Genomic DNA, 11,849 nt, shown 5'->3' with positions numbered 1-11,849 from the left:
AGAGACCAGAGTGACCTGAGTGCTGCCTGGGACCCTGGAACACAGGCAGCCTCTGTGTCTGGAAGTTGGCAAAGGCAAGGGGACAGACTGTGCCCTTGAGTCCCTGGAGGGGGCACAGCCCGGCCAGCACCTTGACTTCAGCCCAGTGACACCCATTCTGGACCCCTGGCCTCCAGAGCTGTAAGGGAAGAAACTGTATTGTTTTAAGCCACTAAATTTGTGGTCATTTGTTACAGCAGCGACCGGAAAGTAACCCACACGCAGCTTTAACAATTGTCCTAAATAAGGCTTATCTCTCTTTGCAGTGGTCCTGTGTCGCATCCCTTTGTCGCTCCAGTTTCGCTCCCCAGGGGGAACCACTTGCAACTCTTCTACACCCGTTTCTTCTGGGTTTACCTCCCTATGTCTAAATAATATGCCCATTCTGCTTTGTCTTGATTTATTAATTTTAGCCACTATTTATTGAGTTATTGAGTTCGTCTTAAAATCGAGGATTTAGCTCTCCTGCATTACTACCCTACTTGCAACCCCAAAGTCTCCCGATATATTATTGTCATACCCACCTGGATAATGCAGGATAATCTCCCCATCCCTATGGTTGGCTGATGAGCAACCTTAATTCCATCTGCAAACTTAATTCGTCTTTTCCAGATAACCTAATGTATTCGCAGGTTGTGAGGATTAAGACATGGGAGATCTGAGAGGCCATTATTGTGCCTACCACATCCTCCATCAAGTCTGCCAAAGCTCATCAATAACATGGTCCACACACTTGGTTAAATCAGACCTCCCTCCTAGAGCCCTCCATGCTGTTTGAGCTCAATGATTGCCCTCTGGTCCTGCTACGGAGACATCCAGGGATATTTTCTCTCTCTGCTCTCTTGCATGCCATCCTCTGTTTTCTGGGTCTTGTGTCTTCTGCGTTCTTAGTGTGCTCCCTCCTTTCTCTGAAGCACATCCTCCTGATGTTTCTGAAGAGAGTCTGTGACAGATAGGCACTTGGAGTCCTTACATGTCTGAAGATGACACTCTTCCACCTTCATATTTTTTTTAATGCTTTATTTATTTTTGAGAGAGGCAGAGCATGAGTGGGTGAGAGGCAGAGAGAGAGCGGGAGAGGGAGACACAGAATCTGAAGCAGGCTCCAGGCTCTGAGCTGCCAGCATGGAGCCCAACATGGGGTGCGAACCCACGAGACATGAGATCGTGACCTGAGCTGAGGTCATCTGCTTAACCGATGAGCCACCCAGGCGCCCCCACCCTCATATTTGATTGAAGGTTTGGTTGAGTATAAACTTCTAGGTTGAGGACCATTTACTCCCAGAATTTTGAAGGTATTGCTTCATTATCTTACAACCTCTAGAGACCTTACTCAGAAGCCTGATACTATTCTGATTCCCAACCCTCTTGTTATACAGCTTGCTTGTTCTCTCTGGACGCTTTTGGGATCTATCACTGGTGTTCAGGAATTCACGACAACATGCCTTGGTATGAATCTTTTTGCGTTCGTTGTCCTGGATACTTGATGAGCCCTTTCCGTGTGGAGACAATTATCTTTCAATTTAGGGCCATTTTCTTGTATTATTAATTTCATAGTTCCAGTCTTTCCATTTCTTTGTTTCCTTTTTCCCTGGACTGCCTATAAGTTGGATATTGGACCTGGAAGGATCTTCTTTATTTCCTATCCTTTCTGTTCTATTTTCCATCTTACTTTGATTCTACCTTCTGGGCGATTGCCTTGACTTTATATGACGACTCTTTCATTCCGTTTTTAAAACTTCAGCGCTCATATTCCAAATTTCCCAAATCTTTCTGATCCTTTGTGACGATGTTGCCTCCTCTTCCTCCTCCTCCCCTTCTCCCTCTCTTTCTCTATTTGTGTCCTGTCCTCGTCTCGTGGATGCAGTACTCTCTCTTGCAGCTCTGAGAATCTCTTACCGCTGCGGGTGTCCACTTTGGAGTCTCTGCTTCTTCCGCGCGCACTTTTCCTTCCTTAGCACTTTGTTCATCTCTTTCCTCCACAACAGAAACCCTCCTTGAATGCCTGGCGATCTTTGACTGGTGTGAACACTGAGGCTCCTCAAAGCCTTCTGGCCATCCCGGGAGTCCGGGAGGCTCTGATGAAGGGTGAGGGAGCAGTGTGGCAGCCTGGCCTCGTAGGAAACACACGCCGCGCTTAAACTGGGCCACTGGGAAGGGCTTAATAAAGGATTATTGATGAAGATGTGGGCAGGGTTTAGGGGGAACAGCAGACAACCGGTCAGCACGCCATGGGTAGCCATAATGGAGAGCTCTTCCTACCTAAGGCCTAAAGGACAAAGGGAAGGAGTCATTTGCAACTCCGCGATGGTCTCCATATGGAAAGGCGTACCCGACCGCAGATGTGCTCTTCAGTCGAAGGACACAACCTTTCGTGGACACATCCGGGAGGGCCTGAAAGGAATGTGTACCCCGACTTCCCTCTCCTCCTGCCATCCATCTCTGCCAGTGCTGTCCACTCGATGAACTTGACCCAAAGTCATCCATATTCCCAGCACCCAGAGCAGGCTGGAGGAAGACCAAGGATGGAAAAGGAAGACGTCCAGCATAGGTTGTATCAGTCTGTCTGGGTCTGATCAAGAAAATAGAAGCCACTTGGCCTATTCCAGGTATAAAAATTTGAATGTAGAATTAAGGGGCTCGTGTGAGGGTTGGAAGAGCTAGACACGGTGGGGAGGGCACAGGTTAGGGACGCTGCCCAAAAGGTCAGGGGGGCTGACCTGTAATGCCAAGGCCCAAAGCTTCCAGATCTGGCACAGAAGCGGCACCAACTCTCAAGAATCTCTGAGGAGGTCCCACCACTCATGCCAGTTTTCCCTGGCGAAGTCTTCCCGAAGGCTTACTGGGAAGCCTCTGCAAATTTCAGCTGCCCAGGCATCTGCTTTCTACCCGCTCTGGGGAAGTAGTGTTACCTTCCAGTTTCTCCCACATCCACATCTTGGGGTCTTTTCTCTAGGCCCCCGTGGTTTTTCTGCAGAAGGAGCCTCCCATCCTCTGTCCGTGGGAGGGAGGGCAGGCAGGGAGGACGGCCAGACCAGGCTTGGTCATCAGGGTTCCGGGAACTGGATCTTCTTGGGTTTCATGTCCGGTGCAGCAGGGTGAGCAGGGGACCGAGGGTCCGGCCACTCAGCATACAGGTGGTGGCACTGTCCCCTTGATTGCAGCTCGGAGCCTCACCTGGATTTTGCCCAGCCCAGGGGCTTCCTTCCTGAGGTCTCCTGGGGACCCCTGTTTGACAGTTTCCTGCTAAGCCTGTTACCCTTCCTGGGCTGCTGTTTGAACCCCAACAGTGCCTTGAAATGCCTAGTCCTGTGATGTTTCCTCTCCTGTTCTCCTTGTCCTTGTGGGTGGATGCCCTCTTTATTCCCTTATTACATTTTCCTGGGATCCGAGAGGGAACAATGGTAACACAAGGAGCCGGTGTGCCGGGATTAGCCTGAAGTGTGTATTTCTTAAGACTTTGTTACAAATTGTCAAATCAGGCGCTCACTTTACAGTCCTGTAGTCATAATTTTTCCATTTTAAATTAAAAATATTTGTTCTGGGGCCTCTGGGTGGCTCAGTCAGGTAAGTGTCCGACTTTGGCTCAGGTCATGATCTCACGTTCGTGAGTTTGAGCCCTGCATTGGGCTCTCTGCTGTCAGCACAGAACCTGCATCGGATCCTCTCTCTCTCTCTCTCTCTCTCTCTCTTTCCCTCCCCCACTCTCTCTCTCTCTTAAAAATAAATAAACCTTGGGGTGCCTGGGTGGCTTCGTCGGTTAAGCGTCCGACTTTCGCTTAGGTCATGATCTCGCTGTTCTGGGTTCGAGCCCCGCGTCGGGCTCTGTGCTGACTGCCAGCTCGGAGCCTGGAGCCTGTTTCAGAGTCTGTGACTCCCTCTCTCTCTGACCCTCCCCTGCTCACGCTGTCTCTCTCTCTCTCTCTCTCTCTCTCTCCTAGAAATAAATAAAAACATAAATAAATAAACCTTAAAAATATTTGTTCAATTATAGTCATTATTCTAAGATATTCAAATGAGGAAAAATAAGAAATAATAAAGGTATAACAACCTTTAATAGCAGCCTTTTCCATTACTACAATTACACTCATTAGCAAGGGTCTAGAACACTGCCTGATACTATCCTAAGCACTTTATAAGCATTTGTCCATTTCAGCCTTATGCTAACTCAATTTATAGATGAGGAATCTGAAGCACAGAGAGGTTCAGAAACCTCCCAAGACTGCACACCAGCTAATACCCGGCAAAGTCAAAATTGTTCATACTTACGCCAATGGCTGCAGCCATCCTCTCTTGGCGCAGAAAATAGAAGGGAAAAGGATCAACTATAGTCACATGACACCAGGATGACCTTTGAACCCTCTGGAGTATTTGCTTCCAAAGTTGTTAATGTATTTTCTTTCTTTTTAATTTTTTAATGTTTGTTTATTTTTGAGAGACACACACACACTCACAACACACAAAAGGTGTGAGTGGGGGAGGGGCAGAGAGACAGGGAGACACAGAATCCAAAGCAGGCTCCAGGCTCTGAGCTGTCAGCACAGGGCCCCAGGAGGCCATGACCTGAGCAGAAGTTGGACACTCAACCAACTGAGCCGTTCAGGTGCCCCGAAGGTTGTTAATGTATTTTCTAAGTTGGAAGGCGTTGTGAGTGTAGCCTCTGTATAAGTCTGTACTCTGTGTTTTATCGCTCAGTGTTATGTCATGAGCATTTTATATGTATATAAATTTTATTGCAAGCAAAACACACGGATCCATTTAAATTTTATATTAGAACCATTGAATAGCAATTCTAAACCATGAAAAAACTTGGGTTGATTTTGTTCAACTTCAGATGATTGCATAGTTTCTAATGGAATCAGACACAGCTGACTTTACATTCCCAGGCTTGGATCTCTCTTTCCTGCTAAGGGATGTAGGGCATGGCATTTAACGGCTCTGAACTTGAGTCTCCTTCCTTGTAAAATGGGGATAGTAATACCTTACCTGGCTGCCGTGAGAATTGAAAAGAGGATAAAGAGTATCGCACCCCCTGCCCCTTCGTAACCGGTAAGGATTATTCTAAGATCACGCTTGCTGCCCAGAGACATTTCCAAAAGGTGGGTAGCACACTGCATTTTTAGGTATGGTCGAACGTTTTTACTCTTTTATCTGGGCGCTGAGGAAAGGTCTAGTTCCTATCTGATAGGCTACTTGTGTGGTACATGCTGTTAGGAGAGACTGAGGTAGGGGCGCCTGGGGGGCTCAGTCGGTTAAGCGTCCAACCTCGGCTCAGGTCATGATCTCACGGTTCGTGGGTTCGAGCCCCGCGTCGGGCTCTGTGCTGCCAGCTAGCTCAGAGCCTGGAGCCTGTTTCAGATTCTGTGTCTCCCTCTCTGTCTGACTCTTCCCTGCTCACGCTCTCTCTCTCAGAAATAAATTTTTAAAAAAACATTAAAATAAAAATTTTTAAAAAAAGGAGAGACTGAGGTATATATAAAACTTTTCAGAAAATGTCATTATGAACACATACCAAAGTGTCAAGATCCCCTCTTGGCCGGGACATTTTCTGGGGAGTGATTGGTTAGATGATCCTCGTTAGACTGGACACAGGGAAGAAGAATGTCAGGTTCAAGAGTGTCACTAGGCCTCTGACAGCTTCCTAGTAGCTGGTTTCCTCAAAAAGAGTTGGCTCTCGCTAAAGACCAGCAGAGAAGTCCTTAAGCATTTTTTTTTTTTTTAATCAGGAATTCTCATTTCTTCCCAGAAGGTTATGAAATATATTCTCAAAAAATTTTGCTCCAGACAGGTTTAATATTTCACAATAGAATTTACGAGAACAAGAAAAGGCGACTTGGGAATCCTCCAGGAAACAAGTCCTGCCTCCCTGAGGTTCTCAGTTTCCATCACTAGAGCATATAAAAGGAGTTACCAGCTCAAAAAATATGTATGCAGTAATGGTGTGTGGAAATCATCATGTGTGTTAGTATCATTACACATTTAGAAAATGTCTGAAGGAATATTCCTATGGAAGTTAACTGTTGTTATCAAGATCTCTGCAGTAATTGCTAACTGCGAGAGTATGGAAGATTTCTACCTTCTACAGCGTATCTTTGTTTTATTTAACTTTTTTTTTTTTTTTTAATAATGAGCAGGTATTACTTTTCTAATGATAAACACCAAATCGGTTCTACCAGCTCAGAGGTGTGGTCACTGGTAGCTCCCTTGAGCCCTTGTTCATGGCAAAGCATCACCCAGTTCATCTCATCGGGTGACCAGAGGGGTCATCCGGGCTCCAGGGAGCCGAGGTCCTCACACATGAGCTGTCAGAGGGCCGGCTCGATGGCAGAGCACTGCGGCTCACCCCCAGAGGTCCTGATGCAGAAGGTCTGCGATGGGGTCCCCCATGTGGAGCGCTAACAAGTTCCCATTTGCTGCCGTAGCTGTCACTGCCAGGCTGGGGACCGCACTCTAAGAACTGCTGTGGTCCAGGAAAGAAAATCTCCATGGGGGAATCAAAGCCAAACAACGATGAACGTCACTCGCTCCCCATTTTCGCCTCTGGCTGGGCTATAATTGTTTTTGAGGAGAGGAACTTGATGTGGTTGGCTTTATTTAGTAATAAGTTGTGCTGGGAAGGAGTTGGGCCTTATCTCAGTAAATGAGCGCTCGGTTCAGAGACCAAGTCCTGTGGCTGCTAGGGCTTGAGGACCTATCTGAGATTGGCTGTGTGCACCAGGGGCTTCACGACCTGGTGAGTGGCTGTGGCTCATTACCCTCAACCCAGGCCTTCGCACGTGGTTTCTCTGAACCCTGAAGGGGTGATGCTGGGCGTGATGGGGGAGCGGTTATTGCAATACTCACGTCCTGTTTGGGTAGCAGAGTGGGGGCTGCTCTGGGAGCAGGCAAAGCACAGGGAACAGCACCCTCACCGGCCCCACTATTACCCACCGATTACGAAGTAGTCACTTCCTTTTTTTTTTTTTTTCGAAGGTAAAATCTACATAACATAAAATTTGCCATTGTAATCGTTTTGTAAAGTTTAGTTTTTATTTTATTCTTTAAAGGTTTGTTTATTGAGAGAGAGAGAGAGAGAGAAGGCAGGGGAAGGACAGAGACAGAGGGAGAGAATCCCAAGCAGTCTCCATGCTGCCAGTGCGTGGGGCTCGATCTTACGAACCATGAGATCATGACTTGAGCCAACATCAAGAGTTGGACGGGCAAGCAACTGAGCCACCCGGCGCCCCATACTGAAACTCTGTACCCATGATCGCTCTTTTTAAAATATATAACAGCCTTTGCTGAGATATAATTCACACACCATACAATCCTCCCATTTTAAAGTATAAAATCCATGAGTTTTTAGTATATTCACAGAATTGTGCAGCCATCACCACAATACACTTTTAAACACTCTTGTCACCCCTAAAAGCAAGTTTGTACCCATTAGCAGTCACCCCCCCGGTCCCCCAGCCCCCTCCTTCAGCCCCTCTTCTACTTTCTGTCTCTCCAGATTTGCCTGTTCTGGGTGTTTCAGGTAAATGGAATCACAGGCTATGTATCCTTTTATATTTGGCTCCTTTCGCTTAGCATCATGTTTTGAGGAACCGCCCATAGCATAGCATAGATCACACTTCATTCCCTTTTGCATTTACTTTTTTAAAATTTAATTTTTTTACAGTTTTTAATGTTTGTTGATTTTTGAGAGAAAGAGAAAGAGACAGAGAGAGAGAGAGAGAGAGAGAGAGAGAGAGAAGCATGAGCAGGGGAGGGGCAGAGATAGAGGGAGACACAGAATCTGAAGCAAGCTCCAGGCTCTGAGCTGTCAGCACAGAGCCCGACGTGGGGCTCAAACTCATGAACTGCAAGATCATGACCTGAGCCAAAGTTGGAAGCTTAACGGACTGAGCCACCCAGGTGGCCCTGCATCCAGTCTCCATAGGCTTCCAATTTGAACTCATTATCTCCTCCCTGTGTGCAAAGACTTCCTTCTCCACTTGGTTCATGTCTCCAGCTACTCAGCTTCCAAACCAGCTGACAAAATATTTCTTTCGAAGCCTCCATCTGTGCTCCCTACCCTCTCCCCAGATCCACTGCTGCAACAGATCTGTCAGATGTAGTTCAGAAATGACGCTAGAATGCTACTGTCCTCTTTGTCAGCGTCAATGCCATTGTATTTCTTGCCTTTAATGTCCTGGGCTGGCCATGGCCTCCCACTTGCAGACTACCCCTGCTCTGGTTCTACTTCCGTGGGCTCTCCGGCTACCTTCCTGAAGTCAGTCTGCCTAGAAACCTGCGCTCCTTCCCATTGCTTCAGGGCCTGGCACAGAGACCACTTCGGCTCGGCTCTTTGGCTGTACTCCCGCCCCCTCCACACAAGCTCCCTTGCAACATCATCTGTTCCCCAGGATCTGAGCATTCTCACATGTTCCTCCCTGTGTCTGGAACGCCAGCAAACAGCCGTGCATCCTGGAGACCCAGCTCCGGGGGAAGCCAAGTCCGCGACAGAGCCTCTGGGCTTGTCCTGAAAGCTCAAGGGGAAAAGAGAAATCAGCTTTGTAAGGCAATCCCTACTTTAAAGTCTTGAACACTCTTTTTTAATTTTTTTAATGTTTATTTATTTTGGAGAAAGAGAGAGCGAGAGAGCCTGAGGAGGGAGAGGCGGACAGGGAGGGAGACACAGAATCCGAGGCAGGCTCCAGGCTCTGAGCTGTCAGCACAGAGCCCGACGTGGGGCTGAACCCACGAGCTGAGTGGTGAGATCATGATCTGAGCCAAAGATGGACGCTTAACTGATTGAGTCACCCAGGTGCCCCCAAATCTTCATTACTTTTAAGATCAGAAGCCTCCAGTCATTAATCAGCTCCCATTTTAAAAAAACTGGCCTGTCAAGATGGTTTATTCCAATGTTAAATGCCAGTTATTCTATTTAAAGCTGTTAATATTTATTACAATGCATATTTCACACATTTGATCTTAAGTTCATGCTTTTGGAACTTCTTTGGAATATCACTCCATTTTTTTGGTCATAATATCCTTCCTTACATATGACCGCTTGTAACTCAGGGGGAGGGGTGGATAGAGTGGGTAGAAAACAGTACAAACTCTCTTTCTTGTTAATCTCCTAGGACTGTTCTCCCGGTTTACTATTTTCTTAGATAAAGCAGTACTCTGAAAAAGGATGGGAAAATGTTCTCGGCAAGTTAGTCTACACACAGGGGCTCTCCTTGTGTGTTTTAGATGTAAGTTCCTGAGACTGATCAACTTGGAAGTCAATTACTCAGGCAGCTTTTGGATTTTAAAACAAGAACATCCTATTCCAGTTTTATAGCTTTGCGGGAGAGCACATTTCACCTTTTAGTTATGTCCTCTATGTTTGCCTTTGCAAAGCAAGCGCTTCTTACAAAAGATAATCATAGTTTAGCTGTCTTATAAATGACCTGCTCCTTTGATTTGATTAGTTTTCATCTCCATAGAGCTGGTCAAACCAGTTCTCCTGGATTTGTTGTAACTGATTCACTGAAAAAGATAAAAGAAGTGAGTGGGTCCTTCTAAGAGTGGTTATCAAGCCAAATCAACTTCAGTAAAGCAAGATGTTACTTCTGTAGCTTCTGATGTGATCCGGACCGGTTATCTTCAACTCAGTACACACGTGGCAAAGGAAGAAGGGAAAAGCCTGCCTCAAAACTATCAGCACAAAGCCTTGGCTGCTCAGTTCTGCCGTCTGCAGGGGTTTCGCCTTAACGCACACCCCCTGATTTGAAAATTTGAGGTGGGTTGTGCCTGCGTCAAGTAGTCCTGTGGTGTCGTGATGGTAATTTTCTCTTTCCCGCCTTTCTTCTACATTTGTAAACTGGAATTCTTCCATATGGAAGACTCGTCCCCTCTTCCTGACTTGTTTTCTTAGCTTATTTATTTCTACGCATATAGGCTTAAAGACATAACGTTCATGAGCTCCTTGGGTTCTAATCCAATAGAATTGTTACTTGTTGCTTTCATTGTTCCTGCTTGGGCCTTTGGGCGCTCTTTCAGGTTGGCTCCTGTGCCCTTTTGACTTGTGCCATCATTTTTATTGAGCACTTCCTTACTTTCTGGCACCACGAGGTTTTCCACGTCTCCATGAAGCACATCAGAAGCACCAGATAATGACTGTCTTTTGTAAAGCACTCTGCATGTAATTTCTATCAATGTAAAGATGACATTAAAGGTTACCAAAGCGAAGTATCATTCATTACATGCAAATTACAGATGTCAAGTCCGAGTACTGGAAGAGAGGAAGCATGACAAGCTATAAGAGCTACATAGGCATAGGCTTAATTGCCTTCCATTTTTATCCAAAATGTTACCACCACTGCATCACACAGAGGGGCCTTTTAAGTCCTGTGAGATCATTTGAAGTATCACAGCTCTACTACTCTCCATTCCCAAAATGCATCGTCCTTTCAGGTCAAAATGGGAGTTCAGTGGGATAAAGATATGATATTAAATATGATTGTATTTATCTAGCAATATTCATGAGATGAATTCATGTTATTTGAAATATTGCACTAACTGTTAAAAAACACTACTGTAAGAGGGAGGCAGGATGAGGAATTACACATCTATTCTTGTCAGCAGCTGGATTTTTTAAAATATTTATTTTTTTTTGAGAGGCGGGGGGAGAGAGAGAGAGAGAGAGAGAGAAAGGCGGAGGATCCAAAGCAGGCTCTGCGTTGAGCCCGATGTGAGGCTTGAACTCACGAACTGCGAGATCATGCCATGTGCCCAAGTCAGACGCTTAACCTACTGAGTCCCCCAGGCGCCTCCGTCAGCAGCTGGATTTGAATCTTTATGTTAACTGCCCCTATGCTGGTCACCAAAAGTTTCTGAAAGGAGAAATAAAGGGGCAATAGGAACAATTCATGAAAACCAAACAATAAGTGGGGGGTGGGTCGCAGGGGAGAATGTTCATTTTTGTAATTTAGAGAAACTTAAAGTGGAAAAAAACTCTACAGTGCTTTTGAGTAGAATTCATACCACTTAGTTTACTTAAGGCGTTAAAATTAGGGCAGAACTCAGACTTTTCAAAAACGTTAAGTCTTGCCCTCAGTCTTTTGTGATAAAATGACAAATTTCTCGATGCAGGAAGCGTACCCAGATCAAGGAGTAGGGACCCAGTTCTCTGATTCAAGAAAGAAAAGGTATGACCGGAAACAGATCAGAGTCAAAACAAGACGCAAAAGTTCAGGTGTTCTGTCTTCACCCATGAAAAGCCGGGGGGTGGGTGGGAAGCAAACAAGACTGTGTTTCCCCATGTAGGACAGAGAGAGGAGAAAGATTAAGCAGGACATGAGACAAGGCGCTGATTTGTTGTTGTTGAGCCCTACAGAGTTCTGCCACCAGTTTCCTGGTTTAGGTGTACTGGCCTCTGCAATGTCCAGGTAAGCCACGAATCACTGACACTGTTCAGACTCCGGGCCCACTGCTCTGAGAACGCATGCGGCAGCCAGCTGAGAATCCTCAGCACCAAGATGCTATCCCACCTACCACAAGGCCAGCTCAGCTCTTTCCTTGTTGAAACAGGCCCACTTTCAGGACTCTGAGTCACTTTAAGAGGGAGATAAGGAAGCCCAGGGACCGCGACCTCAGCAGAAACAGTCATGCTGGGAATCGGGCAGATCGCAGAGCACTTCTTCTGGGTGAGGCTCAAGGGAAAAAAAAAAAAAAAAAAAGTCCCAGTAACAGCGGACCTTAGCCATGCCCTGTGAGTTTCAGTGTTTGTTGACTCTAAGATCCTATCGCAAGGCCTCATCGCCCTGATATGGCAAGGCATGTAATAATGAGTGAGGTGC

Source organism: Hyaena hyaena, unplaced genomic scaffold (genome assembly GCF_003009895.1).
Source record: "Hyaena hyaena isolate Hyena2069 unplaced genomic scaffold, ASM300989v1 scaffold_295, whole genome shotgun sequence".
Taxonomy (NCBI): Eukaryota; Metazoa; Chordata; class Mammalia; order Carnivora; family Hyaenidae; genus Hyaena; species Hyaena hyaena.
This window is presented reverse-complemented; position numbering follows the sequence as displayed.